Source organism: Kogia breviceps, chromosome 8, assembly GCF_026419965.1.
Source record: "Kogia breviceps isolate mKogBre1 chromosome 8, mKogBre1 haplotype 1, whole genome shotgun sequence".
NCBI lineage: Eukaryota > Metazoa > Chordata > Mammalia > Artiodactyla > Physeteridae > Kogia > Kogia breviceps.
In genome coordinates, this window is record NC_081317.1 from 90180669 (window position 1) to 90199004 (window position 18336).

The 18336-nt window shown below is 43.6% G+C and overlaps 1 protein-coding gene and 1 pseudogene across 7 annotated transcripts in view; one reads left to right on the forward strand and one right to left on the reverse strand.

The window, feature by feature from the left end:
* The window catches only part of ZBTB5 (zinc finger and BTB domain containing 5), a 22555-nt gene extending 7163 nt beyond the window's left edge, over positions 1-15392 (reverse strand). For 2 of the 7 annotated variants that reach the window (XM_059073242.2, XM_067039703.1), the window contains exon 1: positions 15179-15392. The gene's annotated coding sequence lies outside the window, so the exon portion shown is untranslated. Of the gene's footprint in view, positions 1-13428; positions 13578-15178 lie in introns of those variants that run through there. The other 5 variants (XM_059073241.2, XM_059073239.2, XM_067039704.1 and 2 more) reach the window with 5 other exon arrangements.
* On the forward strand, positions 6329-6427 carry LOC131762023 (U6 spliceosomal RNA; annotated as a pseudogene).
* Positions 15393-18336: the final 2944 nt, after the last annotated feature.

The following is an 18336-nucleotide window of genomic DNA, read 5'->3' on the forward strand; positions in this document are numbered from 1 at the left end:
ACTGAAACCGAGTGCAGCCCTATGGGGCTTCCAGGCACGGAGGCTTTTTTGTCCCCCATTTCTTGTAGGCAAAACTCCAGACTCCATGACCTTCCCTGAGTTCCAAAGGGCAGATTCGAACAGTTGCTGATCAAGGGAGGAGCAGGCAAGAAACCACCTGAGGCAAGATTAAAGGGACCAGAGAAGCTCATTGAGATTAGGAGACCATCTGAGACCCTGCACGCATCCTAATCTTGTCAGCAACCCCATCCTTTTGAAACTCTGCAGAAGAAGAATGCAAGACTTTGTCCTTATTGCATAGCCCTGACCATGAGCCCCGACTATAAGACCTCTCCCTATTCCCCAGGGAGGGGAGCACAGTTCTTGAGGTGCTAGCCTACTGTGTTCCCTCTTCGCCTGGCAAACAGATAAAGCCACTCTTTCTTTCTCCTCCATAACTGTCTCAGTATTTCTGTACAGCATCAGTGCACAGACAGCCAAGATTCTGGCAACAACATGAAAGAGCCCTAAACAAACAAAAAGGCATCTGGAAGAAACAGAACTAAGGGTGAAAAACACCTATAATTAACATCCTCAGAGAGCTAAGATATGATATCCATGAAACAAGAAGAGAATGTTTTTAATTTTTTTGAAAAGAAATATTCCAGAAACAAAATTATTGGAAGTTTAAAATTGAAAAAAAAATTTTAAGTTACTAGTATGGTTGGAAGATAATATGGCTGAGGAAATGTCACAGACAAGGCAAAGGAGAAATAAAAGTGAATGAACAAGAGAAAAAAAGAATTAACTAATGAAGCCCAAAGTCTGAATACAAAAGAGAAAAGACAGAAAATGGGGAGAATGATGAACAACAAAAAATAATTCTCAGAACTAAAAAATTACTTATTCACACTAAAAAGTTCCACCAAGTGCTCAGCAATATGAATGAACAAATCCCCACACCTGGTTCATTACAGTGACATTTTAAAACACCTGGGATAAAGATCTGGAAAGTTTGAAGTGGGGGGAGTTAACAAAGAATCAGGAATAAAACTGGCATTAGACTTCTCAAAAGCGATACTGGAAGGTAAAAGGTTCCTTTAAAATTCTCCGAGAAAATTATTTCCAACTTAGACCATACCCAGCCAAACATCAATTATGAGGGGAGACTAAGGCATTTTCCAGACAAGCAAGAACCCAAAAGTCTACCTCCCACATATCCTTTCTCAGGAAGCTATTAAAGCTTGTGCTTCAGGAAGCTGGGAATAAACCAAGAAAAGGAAGATGAAGAATATAGGAATTGGAGATCCATCCTAGAAAACAGGCAAAGAGAATTTGAAAGATGATGCTGAAGCCCAAAATGAGAGCTAGGCAGCAGGACTGAGGAGCAGACTGGAGCAGGAAGATGAGGGGCTCCAAGGAGTTCGCCAAGGGAAAAAAGAAATGGAGAGATCACATGACATAGTTGAGAGCACTAAGAAGTTAACAGTTCCATGAAAATGTGAAGATAGGTCATAAAAAAACAAGAAGGATTTTAAATGGGACAGTTATTAACTCCAGGAAAAATACAAGGTTGTTTAGTTGCCGTACCCTATGTGTTTTGTTTACAGAGTCATAATGTGAACACAGAGCCAAATTTGAGATACTGGAAGGGTAAGGGAAGGCCAATACGTGTGGGGGGGGGGGGCAGAGGAGAAATGGTGTAAGAAAGTTAAATTCTCACCTTCCCTATTAGTCGAGAAATGCTGTCTGAAATCTACCTCAAGAAACAGTAATATAAGGGCTTCCCTGGTGGCGCAGTGGTTGAGAGTCCGCCTGCCGATGCAGGGGACAGGGGTTCGTGCCCCGGTCCGGGAAGATCCCACATGCCGCGGAGCGGCTGGGCCCGTGAGCCATGGCCGCTGAGCCTGCGCGTCCGGAGCCTGTGCTCCGCAACGGGAGAGGCCACAACAGTGAGAGGCCCGCGTACCGCAAAAAAAAAAAAAAAAACACCACACTTATTTGTTGATTAATTTTTAAATAAAAATAAACAATTACAGGGACTTCCCTGGTGGCGCAGTGGTTAAGAATCTGCCTGCCAATGCAGGTGACATGGGTTCGAGCCCTGATCCGGGAAGATCCCACATGCCATGGAGCAACTAAGCCCATGCGCCACAACTGCTGAGCCCGCGCGCCTAGAGCCCGTGCTCTGCAACAAGAGAAGCCACTGCGATGAGAAGCCCACGCACCGCAACAAGAGTAGCCCCCACTCACCGCAACTAGAGAAAGCCCGCGCGCAGCAACAAAGACCCAACGCAGCCAAAAATAAATTTTTTAAAAATAAACAATTATATGTTAACTTTTATGAAAAATAACTATACTCACCCCCCCCCCAAAAAAATGAGAAGAGTGGCACTGTTTTACATTTTTGCATTAACAGAAGATAGCTGGATTCTCATATTTGCTTCTGCATTCAGGATTTTGCAATATCATACGTGAGTGTACACTCATGAAAGAATGAGAGTGAAAAAAGCAAATAAGTCTTTATATCAATATGAAAATAGCTTTGACCTCACAGACTCCTTGAAAAACTCTCAGAGGTCCCTATGGGTCCTTGGACTATACTTTGAGAACAGCTGATCTAATGAAAATTCTAACTATACGGGGGGATGGAGGAATGGGGAATGTGCATTGAAATGCACAGAGCAAAACCTGTTGAATCATAAGGAGAAATTAACAAACTCATAAAACACAAAATTCTTATCTCTAACCAAGGGGAAGTCAATAGATAATGCCTAAACTGAAAAATTAAGAAGCTCCAAGTATGGCTTTTCACATATGTATATCAAAAGAATATATATATATCAAAAGAATTAGCTAAGAGTTGAAAGTGGGAGTCTTGGGGAAGAGAAATGGGGAGCAAGGAGGCCAGGGCCTGGTATTTATCTTAAAAATCTTGTGGAACTATTTGATTCCTGAAGTGATGTGTACTTAGCAAACTACATATATATCTTTGGTAAAATTTCTTTTTAAAAATATAAAACGAGGGCTTCCCTGGTGGCGCAGTGGTTGGGAGTCCGCCTGCCGATGCGGGGGACGCGGGTTCGTGCCCTGGTCCGGGAGGATCCCACGTGCCGCGGAGCAACTAAGCCCGTGAGCTATGGCCGCTGGGCCTGTGCGTCCGGAGCCTGTGCTCCGCAACGGGAGAGGCCACAGCAGTGAGAGGCCCGCATACCGCAAAAAAAAAAAAAAAAAAAAAAAAAAAAATATATATATATATATAAAACGAGAGCCTGAAGAGACCATAACTGGTCCCCACCACCACGCACACAATTAGAAAGAGCTGCCAAAGAATTACTTCTCCCCTGAAGAGGCATCAGCACCAAGTAGTTTTACAGGAAATATCTATTGAATGCTATGGAAAAGATAATTCCTATATTATTTAAACTATTTTAGGATAGAAAGCTTCCTATGATGCAATTTTAAATATTGATAAATAGCTATTATATCACATGCCAGGCAATGCAATTAAATACTGTAAATATTGGGACTTCTCTGGTGGTCCAATGGTTAAGACTCGGTGCTCCCAATGCAGGGGGCATGGGTTTGATCCCTGGTCGGGGAACTAGGATCACGCATGCCACATGGCGTGACAGGGATAAATACTGACCAATCTTTCTGAATGGACTGGTGAGGATAAGTTATATATAGTGAAGGGCAACCTACTGCTGTGAACGTACTGACTGACTTTTAAGAGAAGCTATTTAATATCCAGTAACAACGGACTTCCCTGGTGGTCCAGTGGTAAAGAATCCACCTTACAATGCAGCAGATGAGGGTTCAATTCCTGGTCAGGGAACTAAGATCCCACATGCGTGGGGCAACTAAACCCTTGTGCCACAACTACTGAGCCCACGCGCCTCAATGAGAGAGCATGTGTGCCACAAACTACAGAGCCCACCCTGCATGCCACAACTAGAGAGAAGCCCGTACGCCACAACAGAAGATCCTGCGTGCTGCAACTAAGACCCGACACAGCCAAAAAAAAAAAAAAAAAAAAAAATCCAGTAACACGTGCATAACTCAATTAAGGTAAAAGTGGAGCCATGAGTTAAATGAAACGAGAAATGCAGCTGACTCACTAATGTGATGGTTAATATATGTTCTGGCCATCCCAAAGTGCCACAAGTCAGTATTCCAAGAATGAACTGGAAACAGCAGGGCATTACTGTGATGCCCCAAAGTGATTCCAAAGACTATGAATATGAAAAAGGCTTAGTGTCATACTGTCTTATGTAGGGTTTCCCACAAGCAGACCCTAAGAGAAGGATTCAAGTACATCTGACTTATCAAGGAAGTGCTCCCAGGAGAAACTGGGAATTGGAAGCAGTAGAGAGAAGTAGCAGCGTCCAAGCAAGGGAGCAATGTGGGGCAAAATCCCAGCTTTAGCCTGGTCCAGCAGGGGAACTCTGGAGTATAAGTAACTGAGTTTGAGCCGTCTCAAGGCAAGGGAACTGGTCTTTCATAGCCCTTGCGTTAGTCAGTCAACAGCTAAGAACCTCTCCAGGGAGGTGGAGCACTTCAAGCTCTCTGGGCCTATGCACAAAGTGAAGCCAGTCACTCAAAGACAGTCCTCAAAAGAGTCACAGACACAAGCCATTAGAAGCAAAGATTCGCTCAAAGCTGCATAACTGCTGCACAGAAGCAGTAAAAAGGATCAAGGGGATCTGGTCAGGGCACAGACAGCATCTGCTATGTATACTTGGTGATACTAAAGAATAAAGTGCCATGTAACCATATGGATAAACAGATGACACTGTCTGTTAGTAAAGGATTTTTTTGTAAATATACTTAATATGTTTTATCCCCAATCTCCCACTGCTGTCCCCAAACTATTATTAGGTCAATGAGAAATTCCAATTCCTTTCTTTTATTCTAAGAGGCCACTTAGCATTAAGAGGCCCCATTGTAGTAAAAGTTAGTAATCACTGTTTTAACAAGTCATTAACAAAATAATTTACCATAACATACTTTCTCAATTGAGCTTTCTGGGATAACTGAAGAAATTTAATTAATTTGGATATTAAAATACAGCTAACTGTAGTTATGATGGTCTGTCAGTTAAGCCTTGTACACAACCAACAGCACTCAACTCTGGTTTACTTGAGTGAAAGCCATCTGAGAGCTCAAAGACTTGGGAGGCTGAAGAACCAGACAGCAGGAGCTTAGAAGGGCTAGGAAGCAAAATCCATAATCACATTGGTACAGTAGGAAGAGTCTCCTTGGGCTACTGCCCCTGCAATAAATGGGCTCCAGCAGTTCCCTCAGTTATGGATATCACATGCTCAAGATTCAAAGTTCCAGGGAGAGCTTCTAATATAGCTGAACTTAGGGATCCACCCACCCCTACCTGTGATTGTGCTGGGGAAGAAAGAGGAAGGATCTATTTTTCCTTCTGTGGTGGAAGGCTGGTTGCTAATTTATCCATCTAAGATTATACATGAAGGGGATGGAGATAATTCACAACTAAGAGTGCTATTAGGAAGGGAGAAAGAATGCTGGAGAGCTTTTTGGTGATACTATGTGATACATTAGGCAACAAAGAAACTGGTCAATATAAGGACAACCCAAGAACTGGCATAGCCTAATTTATATTTCATGTTCTTTATAAAAACCGGTCACTTGAAATAAGGCAATGTATATAGCAGATTGCATTTTCCACACTATGTGACTACTTGTGAGCTAGGTCATAAAAGGTGACACCACTTTCACCTGGTCTTTTTGGCGTCCTCTTAGAACCCAACAACCATTCTGTGAGGAAGCCCAGCTGAAATCTAGTTGACAGTCAACACCTCCCTCCAGACATGACTTCAGGTTAACTTCAGCCCCACATACAATCTGACTACTAACAGATGCCAAGAGAGAATAAGCTAGCTGAACCCAGTCAACCCCTAGAACTCTTAGAGATAATAATAAAATGCTTTTTGTTGTTTTAAGCCATTAAGGTTTCAAGTGATTTGTTTCATAGCAATAAATAACTGAAACAATGTAGAACTTGTTAACATCTGCCCCACAAATGAATATTCAAATACTATCTCCAAGGGACACCTTTTGTTTTCTTTTGGTCTACTGTCTTTGGGGTAAATAACTTTCTACCCATTCTTAGTCCAGCTGGAACAGAACAGACTGCCCCCAAACCTCTGAGTTCAGATGATTCAGATGATTCTGGTTCCTCCAGATGATCTAGAGAGGCCTGGCTAATTTCTTAACCACTTCCCTAGATTGCAGTGATTGTTTCAGAGATGGATATGTGACCCAACCCATGGCAATTAGAGTCTGCCCTGGGGACTTTTGCTGATACCATCAAGAAAGAAGCTCCTGCTTGCTAAAATTTGAACCATAAAGAGAAGATTAGCATGGCCCCTGCGGCAAGGATGACAAGCAAATTCATGAAATGTTCCGAATTTTTCACTCACTGGGATCCTTATCAATGCCAATGTTACAGTAGAGAAATGATGGATTGACTGTTTCAAAAGAGAGAGAGAGAATAGAATAGAATAGATATTCTCTTCACCCAGATTGCAAGCTGTGAGAAAGATGTAAGTCTAACACTGATGGTGGCAATTTTTGCCTATCTGAGAATGAAGCCAACAAAGAAGGAAGCAATACCAAAGACAATGTCCTGATGACATCAAGACCCTGGGATCCAGCCATGACTGTAGTTAGCATGACCCTAGGACTTTCTATTTCATGAGCCAATGAATTCCCCTTTTACTTTAACCTGGTTCATGCTGGATCTCTGTCACACAGTGAAGTTCAAATAGCAATCTTTAAAAAATCTAAACAACATGGCTATCTTGAAACAGTTTTGTATCTTAGAAAGGGTATTTTAAAAAATCAGTTAGTTTGAGAGGTATGAAATGTGTTACTCTCCATTGTGATGGAAGCGAATTATGAATCAAGATCATGGTTATTCAAAACTCACAAGCATCTCTAGCAAACTCAGAGATCCAGTCTAAAAGCTATAAAAGAGCTCATGCTGAGAAGATAAGTGTTTTACCAAAAGCCTCCTGTCTGAAGCCTTCAAACCAAGGAAAAAAGCTTCAGGTCTCTCTCTCTTTTTTTTTTTTTTTAATAATTTTTAAAATTTTTTATTTATTTATTTTTGGCTGCGTTGGGTCTTCGTTGCTGCACGCGGGCTTTCTCTAGTTGCAGCGGGTGGGCGCAACTCTTTGTTGCGGGGCGTGGGCTTCTCATTGCAGTGGCTTCTCTTGTTGCAGAGCTCAGGCTCTAGGCACACGGGCTTCAGCAGTTGTGGCTCATGGGCTCAGTAGTTGTGGCACACGGGCTTAGTTGCTCCGCGGCATGTAGGATCTTCCCGGACCAGGGCTCGAACCCGTGTCCCTTGCATTGGCAGGCAGATTCTTAACCACTTAGCCACCAGGGAAGCCCCAGGTCTCTTTAAAAGATTTCAAAATGTGACTATGAGTCTATATGGCAGGAGGATATACAGCAAGTAATCTATCAATTTGTAACTCTGTCTGACCCAAAGCAAGTGTACACTACAATATTTGTTATGCAGGAACAGAGTTTTAGAAATTTCCAAACTAAATATAATTAAGAAAATACACTTATACCACTGCTTATTACATTAACATGAATAATCAAGAGTTGACTGTTTTCTCAATAGATTTACTTTCCTAATAGTGCTTTACTTAGACTAATAAAAAAGTTCATTTGTGTTCTAGGGGAAGAAGCCAGCTTTTCAATAATATCCTTAGTTCATAAAGAAATGTATACCTATACTCAAACATCATCTACAACATATCAAGTGATTTGCTGCTGGTCTGCCAGGCAGGACCTGCAAGGCTACACCTGCAAGAAGCATCTTAACATTCTAAGAACTCTTAACGTTCAATATCCCTAATCTAGATAAAACCCTAGCAGAAAAATAACTAAACAGAACTTTTGCTCCACTTGTAGAGACGACATAAGTGAAAATAAATGTAAGAGAACAAAACTAGGCAAGGTCCCAGTCAAGCAGGCTAGGATTTTTGATGGGGTTCCAAGTCCTGGAGTCCTAGAACATTCATCCATATTCTGGTCTGACCAACTAAGTGGGACTAGGTAGGCACACAGGTACCTAAGGTTAACCCCAGCTACCACATCTGTCAGCATGACTAATTTTATAGTCTCTCTGGTTCTGCTGTGTCAGCGCAGCTCAGAAATTGGACAGATTAAGTGTATTAAAAAGGAAATCAGGACTTCCCTGGTGGTCCACGGTAAAGAATCTGCCTTACAATGCAGGGGACACGGGTTTGATCCCTGGTCAGGGAACTAAGATCCCACATGCTGCGAGGCAACTAAGCCCACGGGCCACAACTATTGAGCTCAAGCACCTCAACTAGAGAGCCCACGTGATCTGGAACCTGCGCACCAGAACTACAGAGCCAATGGCGCCCTGGAGCCTGCACGCCACAACTAGAGAAAGAAAACACACATGCCACAACTAGAGAGAAGCCCACGTGCCTCAATGAAAGATCCTGAATGCCACAACTAAGACCCGAGACAGCCAAAAATAAATAAATAATAAATCTTAAAAAAAAAAAAGGAAATCCATCAATGACTAAAAGTGAGCATGGGCTTCCCTGGTGGCGCAGTGGTTGAGAGTCTGCCTGCCGATGCAGGGGACACGGGTTCGTGCCCTGGTCCGGGAAGATCCCATGTGCCGCGGAGCGGCTGGGCCCGTGAGCCATGGCCGCTGAGCCTGCGCGTCCGGAGCCTGTGCTCCGCAATGGGAGAGGCCACAGCAGTGAGAGGCCCGCGTACCGCCAAAAAAAAAAAAAAAAAAAAAAAAAAGTGAGCATGACTGGGGATGTCAAGCTAATAATGCCAGAAGCCCTTACCATCTCACCCTACCCTCCAGCTCTCCCACTTTACCAGTTTGTTTTCCAGTTCAAAATTCCTAGGGCTGGACTTCCCTGGTGGTGCAGTGGTTAAGAATCCACCTGCCAATGCAGGGGACACGAGTTTGAGCCCTGGTCCAGGAAGATCCCATATGCCATGGAGCAACTAAGCCTGTGTGCCACAGCTACAGAGCCTGTGCTCTAGAGCCCACGAGCCACAACTACTGAGCCCGCGTGCCACAACTACTGAAGCCCACACACCTAGAGCCCATGCTCCACAACAAGAGAAGCCACAGCAATGAGAAGCCCGCTCGCCACAACTAGAGAAAGCCCGTGCATAGCAATGAAGACCCAACACAGCCAAAAATAAATAAATAAATAAATTTCTTTTTAAAAATTCCTAGGGATTAGCTGACCTAAAACTTCATAATTCAGTTTGAATAAGAAAAGTTATTAGTGCCCTACTTATACTCTAGTGCAAAGTCAAAATGCTTCTACTAAAACTTCCTGTTGACTCCAGGGACTATAATTTCTCTCTCTCTTCCAAAGTGCCTGATATACAACTCAGTAAATTATCTTGAATGAATTTTGTATTTAGGTGAAATGTAACACCATATTACCCAACAGTCATTTTTCTGAGAGTCACAACTATCCCTACAATCAGCCAAAAGCCAGAAAGAAAAAGTCTCAGAATATCCAAAATAAAGGTCAAAACCTATGTATAAAAGATTTCCTCATAGGAAAGTACCTCAAGCCCTCACATAGTCTTTTTTTTTAATAATTATTTTTTAAATTAATTAATTAAACTGCAAAAAGAGACAGCTGACCCACTAAGGGAGAAAAGCGGCCCAGCAGCACGTACTGGGGCTATTAGCCCTAAATTTTCACATATTTAGAAAGTGCATGTATGTGGAATCTCTTTTTTGTTTTGTTTTGTTTCGGTTTCGGGGGGTGGTTGTTTTTTGTTTGTTTTTGGCCGCACTGCATGGCTTGCAGAATTTTAGTTTCCCAACCAGGGACCGAACCTGGGCCCTTGGCAGTGAAAGCATGGAGTCCTAAACACTGGATTGCCAGGGAATTCTCTGCAATCTCATTCTTTAAAAATACAGGATAAATGGGACTTTAGTGTAAAGGCAGCCTTTGATTTATACATATACTGTGCTACTCAAGTTTGCAAAATAAATCACTTAGCATTTTCTCAGCAATATTACTTTCCAAGACCACTCACAAAGTATGCCTTTAACCTGTTACTATGTTAGCAAACAGGTCAAAGCACCTGTGGCAGTGTAAGTAACATTGCACCACACTTACCACTATACTTCGATTAGTTGGATGAAAAGGTCGAATGCCTACTAAGAGCAAGGTCCTGTAGGTATTTTACATATATTCTCTCTTATGGATGATGATCAAGTAGTGACTGTCTTCCCCATGCCTAGGGCCAACATCACCCAACTAGTACAGCAAGTGAAGGATAAGAGACATGATCCTAGGTCCATCCACAAAACTTCACTTTGCAGTAATGGGAGTAGCCCCCAGGAAGACATGGGCCCGGTGGCTGATGACAGGATATTCAGTGGAGAGACAGTAAGCAATCACTAGTGTGAGCAAAGGCTAGGAATGACGATTAGGCAATTGGAGGGAGTAAGGGGGATGAAGCTGAAAAGCAGGGTCAGGGTCAAGGATTGGAACTGAGTGAAAAGACAGGTGTGTAAAATAACAGCTAAGGGAGTGAAAATTAGAGCAAGGATTCTGAAAGAGCTGGCAGGAGGGGCTTTTCATCTCTTTTCTTCCTCAAATCCTCCCTTATTACCAATGCCACACGCCACCACCACCACAGACCACACTGCCAAGGCTTCACCAGTGCTAACAGACCCCAGTTTAGAAGGTCAGCAGGATGTAAGATAAGCTTTGCCTTCTCCTCCCACAGCTCCTTACCCCTGGCTCCTCCCAACCCTGCCTTCCATGAGGCTGGTGCCAAACAAGAATCAGGGAGCAGAGCCTTGGGGAAAAGAGGGGCGGGGTGACAGAATGCATTCCTGGTGGCAGAATCACCTGTAATAAGGGGAAGATCTTGGTCTGCCCAAAAGTGTCAGGGAGGTGGTCAGCCAAGGTGGTGGCCCACCAGCAGAATGCTGTCTCATAGATGGGCATGCCTAAGACAGTCACTTACATGAGAGTCTGACAGCACTGCACTTCAACTTCAAAATAATTTATGAGAAACTTCACTGCTTTATCCTATTTAGAACTTTACACTTGCACTGTAACTGTTCTAGAAATTTCCCTGTCTCAGGTACTACATTTTCCTAAAACTTAAAATGACTAGCCAGCCAGCTGATTGTCCAGATAAAAGAACATCTATAGCCACTTAACGCTCTAAAGAGCATACAAACTTCACAAAGGTACCCAAAAATCTATAGAAACCAGCCATTAATGGCTTCTTTTAGCTGTTTATATATTTGAGACTATATTTTAACACGTTTTAAAAGTCTAAATATATTTTCCCTCTATTATTTAGTAAACGCTGCCTGACACCCATCCCAGTTGCCTCCACCACACACAACCTTTTCAGCAATTTTAAAAAATAGCTTTTATTGCCTTGCACCCCTGACAGATCAAGATACGTATTTCTTAAGGAAAAAAATTAAACTTCTATCAAGAAGAAAGCCATGCTGAAGCACTGGAGACACAATTATTGATGGTGCCTATCCAGGAGAGAAGATGAAAAATGGATTTAATTCATTTCTTATACCTAATTTACTTTCAAAGGAGTATATTCCTTCACTTCTGAATCATTTATCAAATCAATAGTATTCAGCAAGTGACTGATACTTCACCTGCTGAGTTGCTTTTGACATTCTACTCAAAATAAAATACAGTGTATGTTACTACATGTGTTTAGATATTTGTACCATCTGTATATTCCTCTCAAAACTGAACCCCAAAACATTGGGTTTTCTTCTCCCTGTCCTCCTTCCTCAAATCCTCTCTGTAGACTAAAACAGAAGGACTTGTATTTCAAAGACCTTCAAAATTGAAGGTCTTATATTTTTAGAGGAAGACAGCTGAGTAGATTTTAAATTATAACTAATTTAGATGTACTGAAAAATCAATTACACCAAGTTAACAATATCATGTACAGAAGAAACGGGGGAACAATTCACCCTAATCATTTTAAACTTAAGAAGCTGGAAATAAAGCATTTGTAAACTGTTATCAAGTATACAAAGTAACAAAACACCAAGTACAGTTTCCAAAAAGCAGACCCAGCACTCAATCATCCTTTAAAATTTGTCAAAGAAACAAAACAGTTCGTTAATTCCCCTCTGAATAAGGAAAAAATATTAATTCCAATAGGATTCCTTTCAATACCAAACTTTCTTCAGAGTGCAGATTTGGAAAATTAATCGCTTACAATTAACAACGAATTAGTTGGATACAAAAGTCTTTTAATTGTACCCAGTTTCATTAAATCTAAGATGCCAGTGATTATCAAGTGCAACATTATCTCATGTAACATGGGGGGGGGAAACAATGCCAATTAAGCTATGGTATAAGCTTACTTATGGCATCCTGTCCTCAAGATTAAAATGTGAACAAAATGTGGTTTAGAATCAAGGAAATACTGGAACCTTAAATATATCATTCAAATATGTTAGAATATCACAAGGAAAATTATCTACAGATAAAATAATCTTAGATACTAAAACAGTAATCTATATTAAAATAAAATGTCAGTACTCCAACACAATTCCTAATCTGAGCTGTCAGAAAGATAAATCAAAGCTTTTAGTAAATAGATGTATAATTAATCAAATGAAAGGCACCTCCCAAAATTGGAATCTGGAGATTAAAAGCCACTATTCAGTAATGACAATGATGAAAACAACTGTAAGAACAATAGTTCACTCAGAAACAGCTGGTCTTTTAGCATGAGTTCACCTCATACTTAGACAAAAGGTGCATACACTAACAAAATGTGGCTCTACTACTAGACAACATCCATATTTGAGAAATGTTAAGTACAGTAAAAGAGAACTCATGCTTAAAACTGACAAACAGGAAAAGTATTTGTTTACAACAAGTTTATATTAAAAAAATAAAAGTTGAAGACTAACATGGAATCAATACCTTGGGTTTTTCTTTTCCCTTTCCAAGGAGAAACTGAGGCAGATTCAAGATTCTGTGTCAGCACTACAGCAAACTGTCATTTCTCATTGTACACAAGCTATTTTTAAGTCTTACCCACGTGAAAGAACTCCAATTCAACATAATTCATGCTAAATACTTTAAATACTAAACATTTACATGCGTTTTGTATCCAAGATAGTCTTACGACAAAGTCTGTTTTGAGAGCACTGACCCCTAAGCTTAGGAAAACACCCCACTCTAAGATGCTTTTCTTCCAAATCTTATCTCTTTCAGAATTTTGCTAGACACCTCAAACAGGCAGAATACAGCTTGCCAGTATCCCCAGCTAACTATACCATGTTTTGACACAACTTTTAAGAGAGAAAAAGCAAATCAAGAAAACATGCTGACTTCAGGACTCTCCAGTTAGTCTTACCTGGCAGGTCACCAAGCCGACAGTGGTGGTGAGGCCAGTCTTCCCAAGTTTCCTGGGATTTCCAGAGGGGACTAAAGTAATAGTAAGAGGCCTTCCCTGGTTTAGGGGCTTTTCTCTAAAATTCTCTCTCTCCTCTCCCCACCTGGTCTTTTTCCCCCCGCCGCTAATCTTTTAGCTTATCAACCTCACCACCAAAATCACAACACTGAATGTACTTTCTCCAGAAAACGGTGAAGCACCCAGCCCACCTTTTTAAAATTATGTAAGGCACAACAGCCCCTACAAGGACAACAAATCATCAGTGATGTCTAAGGCACAGCATTCTCTTCAACCTCTAAAGAAAGATCCTAATGTATGTAATATCTTCTACCTACTACAACTGAAAAGTGTATGAACATATTTCGGAAATATTTCTGCTTCAATTCTTGAAGGTGAAGGGTTTCTTACTTCCATTCATTAAAATTAACCAGAACCCAACCATACTACTTAGTACTCAAGATTTCACTGGGGGGCTTCCTTGATGGCACAGTGGTTAAGAAACCGCCTGCCAATGCAGGGGACACGGGTTCGAGCCCTGGTCCAGGAAGATCCCACATACCGCAGAGCAACTAAGCTCCTGTGCCACAACTACTGAGCCTGCGCTCTACAGCCCGTGAGCCACAACTACTGAGCCCACGTGCCACAACTACTGAAGTCTGCGCGCCTAGAGCCCATGCTCTGCAACAAGAGAAGCCACAGCAATGAGAAGCCCGCGCACTGCAACAAAGAGTAGCCCTCGCTCGCCGCAACTAGAGAAAGCCCACGCGCAGCAACGAAGACCCAATGCAGCCAAAAATAAATTTAAAAAATTAATTAATTAAAAAAATTTCACTGCGCCTTTACATAAAATTTTTCCTCCAAACTAAATATTTAGGATTTGTGTCCTATTCAGAAATTAGCTTCCACAGTACCCTCCACGATGCTAGAATGCACACTGACTTAATAACAAACGTCTTTTTTGGAAGAGAAGAAAAACTAACCTTCGACCCCCCTTAACTCACTGCCTAAGGTTAGTATTTTATAAATCTGCGTGTCCTCTAAACAAGGGGAGGAGGGCGGAAGGCTGTTCTTACCACTGCATCCCCCACTGCTCCTAGCACGAAGCCTGGAAGCAAAGGCCATTCAATAATAGCCTATAAACACTGCAGTCCTCTGATAGGTTGGGGCATTCCAAAACACTGGCTCCACCCCTCCAAGGGTCAGCCTCCGGTTCCCGATTCCAGACCGCCTCGGCCTTGCTCTGGTGTAAATGAAACCTCGTCGCTCAAAGAGACCCAGGATGGGGGCGAGAGAGCCAGCCGACCCCATCCCGCAGATCCTCTATTCACCCCGCCAGGCTGTTGGTCCGAAGCCTTCCCCACCCGATCCCAGTAACCAACGTCGCCGGCCCGCAGATCCGAGGGGGCAAGAGACCCCGCCCCACCGGCTGGACAGACAGCCTGGCGTCGGGACACGGGGACGCCTGCGCAGAAGAACACGCCTTCCACCCGCCTGGCCCCTCCGTTCCGAGGGTAACAATACCACCTCAGAAAGACGGACAAGGTAGGCGGGGATGGGGGGATGGAGGGGAACCGGTACGCGTCTGCGCACGCCCCGACGCCTGGACGAGACCCTGCTCGCGCCGCCCACCCAGCTCCCCCAGAGCCCAACAGTCTCCACGTGAGCGCGCCCGCGCGCGCCACCACGGCTCGCGCTGACAGGGTTGCCTCACCTGAGCTGGACTCCGCCCCCCTTCTCGCTGGAGGAGGCGGTGACCCTTCTCCGATCGGACCCGACAGTGTTGGAGGAGGCGGGAACGTCCAGGCTGGCGCCCGTGATGGGATTTCCTCCCCCTTCCGCCCACCCCGCCTCTCGTCCCCCTGCTCCTTCAGCCCGTTCGCCGCCGCACTCAAAATACCGCGGCAGCTGCCCACAGTAAACGGAAGTGACGCAACACGAGATCGCCTACTCCGCGGCTTTCCTCCTCCCCTCCGGGCGCGCTACAACCAATCAGAAGCGGAAGGGGCGGGGCCAGGGTAGATGTGCCGCCAGCCGGCGCGCGGAATCCGGCGGAATTTACTCGGCCCCGGGAACACTGACCAATCCGCGGTCCCAGGAGCCTTGCTGTGTTTACTACCGAGCGAATCCGTGAGCCCTGCAACCAATCACCGTATGCCTTACAAGACGTAAAACTGTTATCAAACGCCTTTTAAGGCGGGATTTATCACTAAGCGGCTCTAGGTTTGGACTACAGAAAAGCGACTGTGTCCGAAGCCAATCCAGACCCGCCGTGGTGGAGGCCAGCGGGTTTTCCGCCTCAGTCCGCCAGTCACAGCTACGACTGCCTAAGGTCTGAGCCAGGTGTGAGGCGAGCCCGCGAGGTAGTGTGTCCCACCGCTGGCTGGACCTGAAGGATTTCCCCACCCTCACGGCGCCCGGCTCCCTCTTTAGGTGACACCGGGCTCCCTCTCCAATGCGAATTCCCTTCGCGGGACCCACACAGTCGCCGGATCCGAGGTTGAGTACGCACCTCGTAGGCTTTGGAAAAAAATAAAATTCCAAGACGCTGTTTAGGTTGAATTAAGTCAAAATCCAGGCTAAAGACGCTGAACCGAAAATGCCATCCATCTGACGGCAGTTGGGTCCGACACCGCTCCACGTCCAGTCCCGGTGGCGGTGTCTCCAAGGGCTGGGGCCTGAGAAGTCTGGCACTTCGCTCCGCATTCCGTGCCGCAGGTCAAATAAGCGTGCGGTCTCCAGGACCAGTCTTCCAATGAACAGAATTGGAAACGTGGAAGAGTCGCGGACTTAGGTGGGACAATGTCAGAAAAGAGCAAGGTCCGTGCGACTCCCGGGCTCCCAGGTGCACGCTCGGACGGAGAGCCTGAACCCTTAGGTACACCGGCCCCGGCGCCTCCAACGGCAGAAAGAAGCCCACCTTCCCCAGGTGAAGAGGAGACAAGGAAGTCCGTAAGGGGCCTTCCGCGCGGGAGCTGTCGGGAGCTCTGCGTGGCTCCGGAGACAAAGGCAGGCTGGGGAACGCAGTTCGGTTCTTTTTTTTTTAGGGGGATGGCTTGGGGGGGAAGACTATTTTTAAAAGGGGACACCCCACTTCTTCAGAACTCAACACCCAGTTATCATTAGAGCTGATCCAGCCCTTCAGACCATACACGTTGGAAATGTTGTCCTTGCAATATTGGGGTTGGGGGTTTTTTTCTTTACAGTCTCAACGAAATCTGATGGTAAATTGTGTTCATTAAGATTCCCTGACATCTTATTGCCCTTGCACGTATTTTACTATCAGATTGGGCTGCTTAAAAAAAAAAAAAAACGGAATACTGACAGTAAGCCAGGCAACGTTAGAGGTCCTTTAACATATGTGACCCTTACAGACATACTGTGAGCTAGATGTTATCTCATATATACAGAGTGGCAAAAATTAAAAAGATTTGTACGTTCAGTACTTAGGAGAGTGCGTGAAAAAAGTCCCATCCTATATCGTTGTTGGGAGTATCACTGCTGTTCTCTGAAGAGAACTTGGTATCTTCAAATTTTTAAATTATGCATTCATTACCTTCTCGCTGGCAATTCCTTTCTAGAAATTCTACTTAAACAAATGTGGAAAAGTATGCACGAGACTTTGATCAAGCTTTATTAGTGGAAGAAAAAAAAGAAACAATGTGAATGTGCATCCATAGAGGATTATAATACATTGATATACACTGAGTATGTATTATGGCTTCTTTATTACTAATGATCCCATATACATGCAAAACAAAACCAGTAAAACCCTGCGTGTGGATGTACACATAAAAGCTTGTAAATGTATGGCTAAGTATGAAAGGATACTATCAAACTGTAAAAATTGCCTCAGTGAAGGGAAGTTGGGAGGGGGTGATGATAAGGAAATATTTTAAGAGGGCCTTCTTAATTTTTAGCCTTTACATACTTCTGTATTAATTTAATTTTTATAATAACCTTTATTATTTTAGTAGTATATATGAAAACCAGGATTATTAGGTTGAGTTTTCAACTCATTGACAAAATTATTCCTAAATTAAGCTATAAATTTCCCAATAAAAGTATCACTAAGGTACTTTTGGCTTGCGCTGTTGGTGGGAATGTAAATTGATACAGCCACTATGGAGAACAGTATGGAGGTTCCTTAAACAACTAAAAATAGGGGCTTCCCTGGTGGCACAGTGGTTTAGAGTCTGCCTGCCGATGCAGGGGACGCAGGTTTGTGCCCCCGTCCGGGAGAATCCACATGCCGCGGAGCGGCTGGGCCCATGAGCCATGGCCGCTGGGCCTGCACGTCTGGAGCCTGTGCTCCACAACAGGACAGGCTGCAACAGTGAGAGGCCCACGTAATGCAAAAAAAAAACCCAAAAACCTAAAAATAGAACTACTATAAGACCCAGCAATCCCACTACTGGGCATATACCCTGAGAAAACCATAATTCAAAAAGAGTCATGTATCACAATGTTCATTGAAGCTCTGTTTACAATAGCCAGGACATGGAAGCCAAACTGTGTCCATTGACAGATGAATGGATAAAGATGTGGTACATATATACAATGGAATATTACTCAGCCATAAAAAGAAATGAAATTGAGTTATTTGTAGTGAGGTGGATGGACCTAGAATCTGTCATACGGAGTGAAGTAAGTCAGAAAGAGAAAAACAAATACCGTATGCTTAACACATGTATATGGAATCTAAAAATAAACAAAAGGTTTTGAAGAGCCTAGGGGCAGGACAGGAATAAAGACACAGATGTAGAGAATGGACTTGAGGACATGGGGAGGGGGAAGGATAAGCTGGGGTGAAGTGAGAGAGTGGCATGGACTTATATATACTACTAAATGTAAAATAGATAGCTAGTGGGA